The sequence below is a fragment of the Lynx rufus genome, unplaced genomic scaffold (genome assembly GCF_022079265.1).
Source record: "Lynx rufus isolate CCGP_SWC_20201006 ecotype Redwood Valley unplaced genomic scaffold, mLynRuf1.p SCAF_18, whole genome shotgun sequence".
Taxonomy (NCBI): domain Eukaryota; kingdom Metazoa; phylum Chordata; class Mammalia; order Carnivora; family Felidae; genus Lynx; species Lynx rufus.
Window position 1 is genome coordinate 8,151,220 of NW_025814832.1, and position 12,357 is coordinate 8,163,576.

The 12,357-nt window shown below is 48.7% G+C and overlaps 1 protein-coding gene across 2 annotated transcripts in view; it reads right to left on the reverse strand.

Moving 5' to 3' along the window:
* The window catches only part of ASIC2 (acid sensing ion channel subunit 2), a 1,013,190-nt gene that overhangs the window by 183,190 nt on the left and 817,643 nt on the right, over positions 1-12,357 (reverse strand). The window lies entirely within an intron of this gene.

A 12,357-nucleotide genomic window follows, 5' to 3' on the forward strand; every position in this document is an offset into this window, starting at 1 on the left:
AAGAAAACCAAAGCAGGAGGCATCACAATCCCAAACTTCAAGCTGTATTACAAAGCTATAATCATCAAGACAGTATGGTACTGGCACAAAAATAGACACTCGGATCAATGGAACAGAATAGAGAACCCAGAAGTGGACCCACAAACGTATGGCCAACTAATCTTTGATAAAGCAGGAAAGAATATCTAATGGAATAAAGACAGTCTTTTCAGCAAGTGGTACTGGGAAAATTGGACAGCAACATGCAGAAGAATGAACCTGGGCCACTTTCTTACACCATACACAAAAATAACCTCAAAATGGATGAAAGACCTAAATGTAAGACAGGAAGCCATCAAAATTGTCGAGGAGAAAGCAGGCAAAAACCTCTTTGATCTTGGCTGCAGCACCTTCTTACTCAACACGTCTCAGGGGGCAAGGGAAACAAAAGCAAAAATGAACCACTGGGACCTCATCAAAATAAAAAGCTTCTGCACAGCAAAGGAAACAATCAGCAAAACTAAAAGGCAACTGACAGAATGGGAGAAGATATTTGCAAGCGACATATCAGATAAAAGGCTAGTATCCAAAATCTATAAAGAACTGATCAAACTCAACACCCCAAAAACAAATAATCCAGTGAAGAAATGGGCAAAAGACATGAATAGACACTTCTCCAAAGAAGACATCCAGATGGCCAACTGACACATGAAAAAATGCTCAACGTCACTCATCATCAGGGAAATCCAAATCAAAACCACAATGAGATACCACCTTACACCTGTCAGAATGGCTCACATTGGGGCGCCTGGGTGGCGCAGTCGGTTAAGCGTCCAACTTCAGCCAGGTCACGATCTCGCGGTCCGCGAGTTCGAGCCCTGCGTTGGGCTCTGTGCTGACAGCTCGGAGCCTGGAGCCTGTTTCCGATTCTGTGTCTCCCTCTCTCTCTGCCCCTCCCCCGTTCATGCTCTGTCTCTCTCTGTCCCAAAAATAAATAAACGTTGAAAAAAAAAATTAAAAAAAAAACTTTAAAAAAAAGAATGGCTCACATTAACAACTCAGGCAACAACAGATGTTGGCGAGGATGCAGAGAAAGAGGATCTCTTTTGCACTGCTGGTGGGAATGCAAGCTGGTGCAGCCACTCTGGAAAGCAGTATGAAGGTTCCTCAAATCATTAAAAATAGAACTACCCTATGACCCAGCAATTGCACTACTAGGCATTTATCCAAGGGATACAGGTGTGCTGTTTCAAAGGGACACATGCACCCCCATGTTTATAGCAGCACTATCAACAATAGCCAAAGTATGGAAAGAGCCCAAATGTCCATCAATGGATGAATGGATAAAGAAGATGTGATATATATACACACACACACACACACACACACACACACACACACACACAATGGAGTATTACTCGGCAATCAAAAAGAATGAAATCTTGCCATTTGCAACTACGTGGATGGAACTAGAGGATATTATGTTAAGTGAAATTAGTCAGTCAGAGAAAGACAATGTCATATGACTTCACTCATATGAGGATTTTAAGATACAAAATAGATGAACGTAAGGGAAGGGAAGCAAAAATAACAAAAACAGGGAGGGGCACAAAACATAAGAGACTCTTAAATATGGAGAATAAACAGAGGGTTACTGGAGGGGCTGTGGGAAGGGGGATGGGCTAAATGGGTAAGGGGCATGAAGGAATCAACTCCTGAAATCATTGTTGCACTATATGCTAACTAATTTGGATGTAAATTTAAAAAAATAAAATAAAATAAAAAAAAGAAAGTCAAGACATCAGGGGTCCTAGTCTTGGCTCTGCCCATTCCTAGCAGCGTGACTCTCCCACCTCCTCTCTGGGCTTCAGTTTTCTCATCTATTAACTGGGTTTAACAATTCCTTCTCACTTGACAGTGACAAGAGCTGACATTTGATTCAACTCAACCGGGATTTACTGAGCACTAGGTATGTGCCAGGCACTCTACCTGGTCTGAGGAGGAAAGCTCACAAAGGTGGATCCCATAAGTACATGGACTATGTCCAGGTAGTGCAAAGCGAATGGATGGAGGTGGTGAGCGGTGGCTTACACTTCAGTAGTATTCTAGAGCGTTCCCATTCATAACTTCACGGAAAGCATCTGATGACTGTCTGAAGTAGGCAGAGCAAATATTCTTACTCTCATCTGACAGATGGAGGAGACTAAGAAAGTTAAGTGACTTGCTGAGTGGTGATTATAATGTCTAAAGTCTGTGTCCACAATTCATTTGCAAAGGGTTTTCAAATCTGTCATCGTGGCATGCCATTGAATCTTCAAAACCTCCTGTGTAGTAGAATTTATGAGTATTAGACCTGTATTACAAGTGAGAAAAGAGGCAGGGTCAGAGAGTCAGCTCCTGGAGAGGAAGAACCAGACCGTCTTGATCCACATGTCCTCAGCACCAAGCATGGTGTCTGACAATGAAAGCCAGCTTCCATACTCAATAGCAGAAAAAAAACAAATAACCCAATTACAAAATGGCTAAGGGCTTGAATAGATGTGTAAATGGCCAAGAGGCATATGACAAAATGCTCAACGTGGCTAATCACCACGGGAAATGCAAATCAGAACCACAATGAGATACCACCTCCCAGTCGTCAGGATGGCTAGTATCAAACCCCCCCCCCAAAAAAAACCAAAAAACAAAAGACAGCAAGTATTGGTGAAGATGTGGAGAAACTGGAACCCTTGCACATTATTGGTGGGGATGTAAAATGGCAGCCGCTACGGAACACAGTATGGAGGTTCTTCGAAACACGAAAAGCAGAACTACCATATGATCCAGCAATCCCATTTCTGGGTATTTATCTCAAAGAATTGAGAGCAGGATCTTAAATAGATATCTGCATTCCCATGTTCACTGGAGCATTATTCACAATAACCAAGGGGTGGAAACAACTGAGTGTCCATTGAAAGACAAAGGGATAAAGAAAATGTAGTTTGCACATACAAAGCTACACTCTTCATTCAGCCTTAAAAAAGAAGGAAATTCTGCGATGTGCAATGGCACGGATGAACTTTGAGGACGTTATGCTGAGCAAAAGAAGACAGTCACAGAAAGACAAATGCTCCTCTAACATTGTCACTTTTTAAATAATTTTTTAAAAATGTTTATTTATTTTGAGAAAGAGAGAGAGTGGGGGAGGGGCAGGGAGAGACAGAATCCCAAGCAGGATCCGTGTTGTCAGCCCAGAGCCCGCTGTGGGGCTCCATTCCATGAATGGTGAAATCATGACCTGAGCCGATATCAAGAGTCGGTGGCTAAGCAGATTGAACCACCCAGGTGCGCCTAAAATAGTCAAGTTCATAGAATCAAAGAGTGGAATGGTGGCTGCCAGGGGCTGGAGGGAGGGGGAAATGGGGAGTTAGGAATCACAGGGCATCAAGTGTCAGTTAAGCAAGATGAACGAACTCTAGAGATCTGCCGTGCAACACTGGACCGACAGTCACCGGTGCTGTATCGTCCACTTCTCATTTGTCACGTGGATCTCGTGTTGAGGGTTTGTGCCACAATAAGACAAAATAAATAAATAAATAAAATTAAGTGCTTAAAAAAAATGTGGCTCATAGTTGACACTTTTGATGTCCTGCCCACGTCCCCTTGGGCTTCATTTTATGGTGGGATAGCCCCATTTCCAGCTACTAGCACCTGTGTTTCTTTGCCTGCAGGCTTTCTCTGACCATACACAGGGCAGGGGAGAAGTTCCAGAAAGTTAACGCTCCCTGGAGCCACCTTCAACCAGGCTGTCAGTAATTGGGACATGAATACCCCCACTCCCTCACCCTTCAGGTGAGATAACTCTGAGGTTCATGTCCCACTGGCTCCCAGCGTTCCCTGAGGGATTAAAGTCCAATTGGCTGTGGTGCTAACTTGCCTAATCATGACTTGTTTTTGGTTATTTTCTTCCCCAGTCTCACTGCTGACTTCCTTATGGGTGTTCCCTGGGATCATCGCCCAAATAAACTCCGTGTCTTTTTCTTTCAGGGTCTGCTCCTAGGGAAACCAGACTAAGACCGGATTCGCTAACAGTTTAGGGGGTGAGTTCGTGAGTGGATGGACACACGAGAGGATGAACCCCATCCCTGATCCCTGACGGGGAAGTTCCAGTGGGCCTCGATGTGTCTGTTTCACAGGAACTGGGGCAAGTTCGGGAAGGAGCTGCGTCTCACCAGCTGGTGTTGGTGTGAGGAAGCAGAGAAAATCTGCCATAAATCCTGTGCTGGAGGGGTTGCTACAGGAACATGATCCCTAGCCGGGTAATGAGTCTATGAGAAGACAGGACTCTCTCACTCAGGTCCCCTCCCTTGGCTGCCCACTTCTCTGGGAACAAAATCCAAACTCCTCACTCAGGCCTTGCTGTCCTCTCCCACCCATCCTGGACCCTTTTGCCTTCACCAGGGGGGCTCCAGCCTCTCACATGTTCTGTTCCTTGAACACGTGGAGCTCCCCCTTCCCTTGGGGAACCTTTATTCTCACTGGCCCTTTGCCTGGAACCATCATTCCCCCAGAGATTTGCCTGACTCACGTTTTCCCTTTCCGTTGGGTTTCAGCTTAAAAGTGACTTCCCTGGAGAGATCTTTTCCACTAACCAACTTAGTGTCCCCTTATTATATCACCTCATTCTATTTCATCATAAAACTTGTAGCTCTGGACAATGTGTTATTATTATTATTAATGTAGTTTCTGTATATATTTCGTTCACTGATTCAGCCTCAGCCGTTGGAGTAGGGGCTGGTGCATAGTAGGTGCTCAATAAATATTTGCTAATGAATGAATGAATGAATGATTAATAAGAAGATGGCAGTGGACAGAGGTCTGGAAGAATTCTGGAGCATGAGGGCCAGTGCCTTTGGCTACATTTTAACGGCCTGGTGAAAAATTTTTGGACCACCTAGCTGTATTTAAAGAACTGTATTAGATAGGGGCGCCTGGGTGGCTCCGTCGGTTGAGCGTCTGACTTCGGCTCAGGTCGTGATCTCGTGGTCCAGGAGTCCAAGCCCCCCATCGGGCTCTGTGCTGACAGCTCCGAGCCCGGAGCCTGCTTCGGATTCTGTGTCTCCCTCTCTCTCTGCCCCTCCCCTGTTCAGTCTCAAAGATAAAATAAAACGTTAAAAAAGATTAAAAAAAAAACTTTATTAGATAGAGAGGAGTGATGCGAATGGCTCAGGATGACTCAGGTAGGAGTAGGAGATTCGGAACCTAAACCTGGGCTCCTGACCACGAACCCTGTGCTTTTGCCCCCCACCCCCCACCCCATCCTGTAGGCATCCTCTAAGGGCCACCCAGAATGCTTGGAATAAGGCCTTCTGACCGTGTAGCCTAGTCTTCTACTACATCACATAGATGTGGGTATTATTCTTGCTGCTGTGACATTTAAAACTTTATTTAGATATTGTCCCAGTTTTATCTTTTGCCGGCTTGTGAGCAAATATATAGGTCGGCCCTACAAATAATTTGCCCTTGAAAACATGTCAGATAAAAAAGACTGTCGTCCCCCTCCTCCCAAAGCCTCCGGACCATAGTTTTTCAACTTCAGCACTACTGACATTTTGAGTTGGATCGTTCTTTGTGGTGGGGGCTGTCCTGTGTATTTGAGGATGTTTCGCAGCACCCCTGGCCTCTATCCAGAAGCTCCTTCCAGTTATGACAACCCACAATGTTTCCAGACACTGTCAGCTGTCCCCTGGGGACAAAAAGCGCACCTATTTAAGAACCACCACCTGAGCTGTAAGAAGGCAGGCACTCTGTCTATTTTTGCTTAGGATTGTGTCCCTAGTATCTGGCCCATGTTAAGTGCTTTGTAAATATTTGTTGAAAGAAAGGATGAAAAAATGGGTGAGTACGTGAATGATTGAACGTACGAATCCAGACAGGCTGCAGCCTGTGCCCCCTTCCCCATCTCTCTGGCATCACATTATCGGCCAGTCCCATTGGCCGGTCAGAGCGAGCTCCAGTAGAGGTATTCCATCTGGCTTCCCGTAAACTACCTCCAAACAGGCGGCAGCTCCCAAGTTGGTCTGTCTCAGCCCCGTGTGCGGAATCCAGAAACTCCTAACCTTACACCCCAACTGAAGCAGGGAAAAGAGGCAGAACACAGGAGTGCCTGTAACGGGCGCCCCCATTCCTCGGGGGTCACTCACACCCTTGGGGATCCAACCCAAGATGCTGCAGCAGAGGAAATCGCTGAGTCGCCACTTTCCTTGTGTGCTGCACCCCCCCCCCCCCGATATTTCTCTATTTTGCAGACACCGGCGGAGCGAACATCATCGGGGAACATTACGCTGTATAATGAGGCAACGGCACTCAGATCCCAAATAAGAAAATGGAAGCTTCTATTAGGCTTTAAGCTGCTTGAGCTCACTCAGCCTCTGCTGATGAAAATATGAGCGGTGTCTAAGGCTGAGCCTGCTTCCCCACGTGCTCTGGTAAATATCTAAGTATCTCCAGATTCCTCTCTGCCTTCTCAACTGCGTGCATCACTTCTGACATTTATGAGTTATCCATGATGCTTGCAAGATGAAGCCACCACGAAAACGTTCCATCTGCACTCATTTCCACACCCCCTCCCCAACCGGGGCTGAGCTGGAATCTCTTAGACTGTCACAGCTCATCCCATATGGGTGAGATGTGAGGCCAGCTGCAGACCTTTTAGGGCGCTGCCCCTCACCCTTCGCCGCTCACCCCTACTCGCACTGCACGTGCTGGGAGACTCCATTTCATCTCCACAAGGCCTGGCCGGGCGAGAGTCTTCCTGCGACCGGGGGATGCGAGGGCTGACCAAGAGGAAGGATGCTCAATTCTGCCCTCCGAGGAAAGGCCTCAGCATTTATTGGGCACCTACTGTAGGCACTGTACATATCCTCAAAAGAAAACAGGGTGTGGGATGGTGTCCTTGTTTCACCATCTGGGAAACATGTACGCCTGGAGTCACATGGCCACTGCAGGGATGCGCCCAGTGACAGATGACAGGGAGTGACAGACGCTTAGTGACTGTCATTAATTGCATGCTACAGGTGAGGTGAGGAACTGCTACATAAAGGGGCAAGCAGCGTCCTTCGTGCAAGCAGAGCAAGAGAGGATTAATTCACGCGAGGGACTGCGTGGGTCCAGGAGTGGAAGAACAAACAGGATTTTCATGGCGGGAAAATGGGACGCTCCCTGGGCTGAAGGACAGCCATGCAAAAGTACAGAAGTGGGTGCCCTTCGGCGGAGAAGGGGTGCGTGAAGAGGGAGGAGGGGGCGAGTGGGCAGCTGTGTGCGGGACGAGCTCAGTGGTACCGATGGCTCGTCCTGCCCAGCACGGTGTTCAACAAGGTCAGGCTGGTAGCTTGAGATCAGCCATTTCAACATTTACACCACGCAAGTGGGCAATCAGGACTCTTTTCCCCCTGAAGCCCAGCTGCTGAACATTGAGGAGCTCGCACTGAGGACTGGGGGACATTACTTCCAAGGTGACTCCAGGGACCCCGGTCGTACGGAACAGCAGGTTGGTTATGGTGTTGAGGAGGGTGAAGCCTCCAGGAAGGTGAGCCAATGGCTGGAAATTGAGACCTGTGGTTCAGAAGATCAGAAGTGACTGCTTTTTCTACCCCCCCCCCGCCCCCCACCGTGGGAAGTGGAAATGTCCCACTAAAGAAAAGGAAACATCCCTTTAAAGGAAACGAAAAGAAAAAATCGAAGCGAAGATCTGACCTGGTGGAGTATCTTAGCAGAGAAGCAGGCAGAGCCCGCAGGTGCTTCTGTCTATTACTGATATTACATTATCACAAACTCACTTATTCAGAATTCTCTTACCATAGATCAGTGCTCTGCGTCTTCCATTACTAGCTAATCCAAACGGGCCTGGTGCAAACTTAATTTTGAGGATAATGGAGGCCCAATCTGTGTGTGTGCCACTGGCTGGCTCCCACATCCTACAGCATTTGCTGACTCTCTAGAATCAGCGAGACTGCGCCAGACCCATAGACCTTCCTCCTGAGAGTGAAGGAGGAGAGTTCTGGGATCCCCGAGCTCTTCTGGCTGCCTGCATTCAATACCTACGGTGCACCAGCTTCGGTGCTGGGTGCCCAATGCAAATCGTGCCTGGCCGTCACCCAGTTCCCAAAGGGAGATCGTGTAACTTCAATCTGATGGAAGAGGAAACAGGAGAATCCCAGGACGGTTGAAAGACCGAGGTCATGTAGTGAGCAAGTACCAGAGCTGAAATGTGAACCCACGTTTGTCTGCAAGGCTTATACTCTTTTTAAAAAATGTTTATTTATTTATTTTGAGAAAGAGCGAGCGAGCGTACAAGCAGGGGAGGGGCAGAGAGAGAGAGAGAATCCCAAGCTGGCTCTGTGCTGACAGCGCAGAGCCCGATGTGGGGATCGATCTCACAAACCTCAAGATTGTGACCTGAGCTGAAATCAGGAGTTGGATGCGTAACTGACTGAGCCACCCAGGCGCCCCTGTACAGCTTATACTCTTAACCACATCTTGTTACTGCCTATGGTGACCTGAGTAATGGCTCCCAAAGACATCCACATCCTAGTCCCTGGAACCTCACAAAAAGAACTTGGCAGATGGGATTAAGTTAGGGTTCTTGAGATGGGAAGATGATCCTGGATTATGCAGGATCTAATCCCAAGGGCTCTTAGAAAAGGCAGGCAGATGAGGATTTGAGAACAGAAAAGATGGCAGTGTGGGGATGGGGCCGAGACTGATGTGAGGGGCCACAAGCCAAGGAATGCCAGCAGCCACCAGAGGCTGTGAGAGGCCAGGACTGAATTCTCTCTCGGAGCCTCCAGAAGGAACCAGGCCTGCCGACACCTGGATTCTCACCCCGTAAGACTCATCTTGGACTGCTGGTCTCTACCACTGTAAGACATTACGTTTCTGTTGTTTTAAGCCACTCTTTGTGGTCATTTGTCACAACAGCTGTAGGAAACTCATCCACCTCCTAAAGCAGGAGGAAAGAACTGAGTTGAGATGTCAGTGCAAGGAAGGAACGGAATGAGGCTGGACCTCTAGGTGTCCTCCCTTTCCTGACACCCGCCCCTCCCAGCTGCACTGACCTCCATCTGAACCAACACAATCCATAATTTCTTGACCGCCCCCCCACCCAACACCCAGGGGAAGGGAGGATGTTGAATGTCCGATGACAGCACGCTGGGGCTCTATCTAGGCTCCGCCAGCCACCTGCCGTGTGATCTCAGGTGAAGCACTTTCGTTCTCCAAACTTCTGAAGACGGCGTGACTTTTCAGATCCAGCTTTTAGATTTTTATATCCGTGTGCTAAGCAGACTAATCGTGTAAGCACAGTTTGGACAGAATTTTGAGGCCTCCAAAGGAGGATCCCAAACAACGCTGCACAGATTATTCTTATTTGTCTTGTATGCAAACAGGTTTCTGTGGCTCCCCCTGGAGGTCTCTAGAAGCTGCAAGCTGGGGAGCCATCCTTCAGGGAGAGGCTCCAATGCCGATGGATTTGGGATTTCTCTGGCTGCTACAGCCAGAGGGTGGGCAAAGACCGGTCTTATGAACTGAGGGTGGAAAAAGAAAACAAACCCAAAAACATGTGCTTGCAAACACTGGAAACAACTCTTGGAAGGCTGAAAATGTGAAGGCTCTGAAACAGGCTGGCAGGGATGAGAGGAAGTGGCAGTTAGAAGGATGGGAAGGGATGATGCTGGGTCAGGAGTCTGGGCGTTAAATTCCCAGCAGTGATGGAGTCCCAACAGCCTTCTTCTTCTCTGTTTTCTTTTCAAGATTTTGTTGTAAGTAATCTCTACACCTACCGTGGGACTTCAACCCACAACTCCAAGATCAGGGGTCACACGCTCCACTGACCAAGCCAGCCAGGTGTCCCCTGCCATTTATTCTTTGAATAGTGGTTACTCTTTTAGCCACTGGAGGCTGGGCCTGGAAGCAGCCCGGCAGTAAAGCTCAGGGGAACAGAGCGTGGCTTAACTGAGAACTGAGACCCAGGTTTCCAAGGGCCTAGACCCTAGTTCAAATCCTGTCCCCATCCTTTCTTTGGGACTTTAAGTTTCTTAAATTTTTTTTTAATGTTTATTTATTTTTCAAGGAGAGAGAGACAGAGCACAAGCAGGGGAGGGGCAGAGAGAGAGAGGGAGACACAGAATCCGAAGCAGGCTCCAGGCTCGGAGCTGTCGGCACAGAGCCCAACGCAGGGCTGGAACTCACGAACCGTGAGATCATGACCTGAGCCGAAGTCGGATGCTTAACTGACTGAGCCATCCAGGTGCCCCGGGACTTTGAGTTTCTTAAACTTTCAACTTCCGCAGGTGAGTGAGTGAGTGAGAAGAGCTCCTTGGAGCTGGGGAGCCCCCCACTCCTTAGGCGGGGGGTCCTAGCTGCCAATTTCTCTGAGCCTTAGCTTGCTCAGCTGAAGAATGAGGTCGCTCGCCAGAGGGCTGACAGAAGGTTCAGGGAGATAAGAGCCTAATCCAGTCCCTGGAAGGCCGATTCCCTCTTGCCCATGCAGGCTTTCTCCTCGGTTGGGAGCATGACAAGGCACAACAGGACGGCAGACGTGAGTGCCGCTTCTTTTCGAAGGTGGCTACATCTACGCATCACGGTGACCACTGGCTGGAAAACATGTCTCTGTGTCCCCTACCGGCTGCTGTTCTGCCACGTGTAGAGCAAAGTTCCCGTGCATCTTTCACCCCCCAAGTGAGCATGATGCCAACAATGGGTGGGGCCCAAATGAACAAAAGCCTGCTCTCCAAGCTCCCGTCTGAGACCCCTACCAGCAGCCCGGGGCTCCCCACGGAATGTCAGTAGGACACAGGCTCAGGTCGCTACACCCAGCCCCATCCACAACCTCTTACCTGCCCCCCTGGTTGGCTCTTTCCCAAGATGTGGCCCCTTCTCAGGCAAAAAGTCAGCTGCCGGCTGAGCTGCTGGCCGACGGCTGCCTTCCCGGAGACTGACTGGGCCTGCTGGGCCGCCTGCAAAGAGAATGCATGCAGCCTGCTTGCCCTCTGTTCCCTGGGGCTGGCAGAAGCCATGTGAGAACGGGGTGTGGGTCAGAGCTCCCGGGTACCAGCCTCATCATCTGCCTCTTCCTCCCTGGGTTGGTCGGTGCTGCGTGTCGTTCCTGGAGAACACAACCATCACCCTGAAACCTGAAAGCGGGCCACCCCAAACTTTAATGTGCCTATGAATCACGTGGGGAGCTTGTTAAAATGCAGATTCTGACGCTGTAAGTGTGGGGTGGGGCCCCTGGCTGTGTTTCTAGCAAGTTCTCAGGTGATGCTGATGCTGCAGGGAACTTAAAGTTCACCCCGCGGCAATGACAAAAGGCTCAGGTCTCAAAAGGAAGGAAAGGGGAACCACAGCTGCACGTGTGCTGCGGGCCTGCGGCCCTTTCACCAGGTGGGTGGAAGTTGCTATTAGGTTAGAACCCTGATTTCACAGACAAGGAAACTGGAACCTCAGAGCCACAGACATGCAGCCAGAGTGACCCGGGCGGCAGAAGGAGGCCGGGACTGAGTTTCTGCGTCCAGCCCAGGCTTTCTCTCTACGAAGGTGTTGTCCGGTAAATGCAGATGAAAACTCTGTTGCAATCCACAAAAAAGACGAAATACATCTCATGAGTAAACCTATGGAAAACTGCTCGGTCTCCTTCCTCATCCGGAAAATACAAGGCAAAACAGTGTGGACTGACTTCTTACCAGTCAAAATAGAATAGATACTTTAAAATAAAAAATTGCAGGCGGGGCCGGGTGTGGTAAAGTGGGGATTCTCGTGTACTTCCGGGGACAGTGTGAATGGGGACAACGGATTGAAAACGGGTGGCAACATGTGTCTAGAGCCTCAGACATGTTCCTAGACTCTGACTTGTAATTCTGCTTCTGAGAATCTGTCCTAACAAAGTCTAGAAATACGCCTTTCCCAGCATCACTCAGGATAAGAAAATAGTAGAAAGAGTTTAAACATCGGACATGCATGAGCAGGGGAGAGGCGGAGAGAGAGGGAGACACAGAATGCGAAGCAGGCTCCAGGCTCCGAGCCGTCAGCACAGAGCCCGAGGCGGGGCTTGAACCCACAAACTGTGAGATCATGTCCTGAGCCGAAGTCAGCACTTAACCAACTGAGCCACCCAGGCTCCCCGTAAGTATGTCCGTTCAAATGAACATAAATCTATTGCACTTAATCCAATGATTTCAAAGTCAAATGTACACTGAGATGTTGTAAATGATTCCTTGTTTTCTCATTGACTCCCATGATAATTTCAGAGACAAGTGAACTTCACTTCTGATTGATCACTGATTGGCAGAAGCTTTGGCTTTTCTGTCCCCAGCTTCTATGGTTTAAATATGTCACAGAGTC